General features: G+C 41.2%; 1 non-coding gene across 1 annotated transcript; it reads left to right on the top strand.

Annotated features, from left to right (window-relative positions):
- The first annotated feature begins 1,188 nt into the window (after positions 1-1,188).
- Positions 1,189-1,292, top strand: LOC127748115 (small nucleolar RNA R71). Its single transcript, XR_008010058.1, has one exon. It is a non-coding gene; the product is annotated as a small nucleolar RNA R71 (small nucleolar RNA).
- Positions 1,293-1,535: the final 243 nt, after the last annotated feature.

The raw sequence follows: 1,535 nt of genomic DNA, 5'->3' as shown, positions 1-1,535 counted from the left end.
GACCCCAGATCACACAGAGCTTTTTCAAAGGTCATGGTGCCTATGGTGCAAGGTATTAAGAATTTGCCAGGATCTTGTTTCTTTTGAGGTAGAGTTTGCTGAATCCATGTATCTAGTTCACTAATGAGCAAGGGAGGTTCACTTTCCCAAGTCTCATTACTAAACAACTTGGCATTCAGCTTCATGATAGCTCCTAAATATTGAGCAACTTGCTCTCCGGTCACATCTTCATCCTCTTCAGAGGAAGAATAGTCTTCAGAGCTCATGAATGGCAGAAGGAGATTTAATGGGATCTCTATGGTCTCTATATGAGCCTCAGATTCCTTTGGATCCTTAATAGGAAACTCCCTCTTGCTTGAGAGACGTCCCAGGAGGTCCTCCTCACTAGGATTTTCGTCCTCCTCTTCCCTTGTGCATTCGGCCATATTGATCACATCAATGGCCTTGCACTCTCCTTTTAGATTCTCTTCTGTATTGCCTGGGAGAATACTGGGAGGAGTTTCAATGACTTTCTTACTTAGCTGGCCCACTTGTGCCTCCAAATTTCTAATGGAGGATCTTGTTTCACTCATGAAACTGAAAGTGGCTTTTGACAGATCAGAGACTAAATTGGCTAAATTAGAAGTGTTTTGTTCAGAATTCTCTGTCTGTTGCTGAGAAGATGATGGAAAAGGCTTGCTATTGCTCAGCCTATTACGTCCACCATGGTTAAAGCCTTGTTGAGGCTTTTGTTGATCCTTCCATGAGAAATTTGGATGATTTCTCCATGATGAATTATAGGTGTTTCCATAAGGTTCACCCATGTAATTTACCTCTGCCATGGCAGGGTTCTCATGATCATAAGCTTCTTCAGAAGCTGCCTCTTTAGTATTGTTGGATGCATTTTGCCATCCATTCAGACTTTGAGAAATCATGTTGACCTGTTGAGTCAACACTTTGTTCTGAGCCAATATGACATTCAGAGCATCAATTTCAAGAACTCCCTTCCTCTGAGGCGTCCCATTATTCACGGAATTCCTCTCAAAAGTGTACATGATTTGGTTATTTGCAACCATGTCAATTAGTTCTTGAGCTTCTGCAGGCGTTTTCTTTAGGTGAATGGATCCACCTGCAGAATGGTCCAATGACATTTTTGAAAATTCAGATAGACCATAATAGAATATATCTAATATGGTCCATTCTGAAAACATGTCAGATGGACACCTTTTGGTCAACTGCTTGTATCTTTCCCATGCTTCATAGAGGGATTCACCATCTTTTTTTTTGAAGGTCTGAACATCCACTCTAAGCTTGCTCAGCTTTTGAGGAGGAAAGAATTTATCCAAGAAAGCCGTGACCAGCTTATCCCATAAGTCCAAGCTATCCTTAGGTTGTGAATCCAACCATATTCTAGCTCTGTCTCTTACTGCAAAAGGGAAAGCATGAGTCTGTAGACTTCAGGATCTACTCCATTTGTCTTTATAGTCTCACAAATCTGCAAGAACTCAGTTAAAAACTGATAAGGATCTTCAGATGGAAGTCCATAGAACTTGCAG

The sequence above is a fragment of the Arachis duranensis genome, chromosome 5 (assembly GCF_000817695.3).
Source record: "Arachis duranensis cultivar V14167 chromosome 5, aradu.V14167.gnm2.J7QH, whole genome shotgun sequence".
Classification (NCBI taxonomy): Eukaryota; Viridiplantae; Streptophyta; class Magnoliopsida; order Fabales; family Fabaceae; genus Arachis; species Arachis duranensis.
Note: the sequence above shows the minus strand (reverse complement) of the source record. Positions and strands in the feature narration are given on the sequence as shown.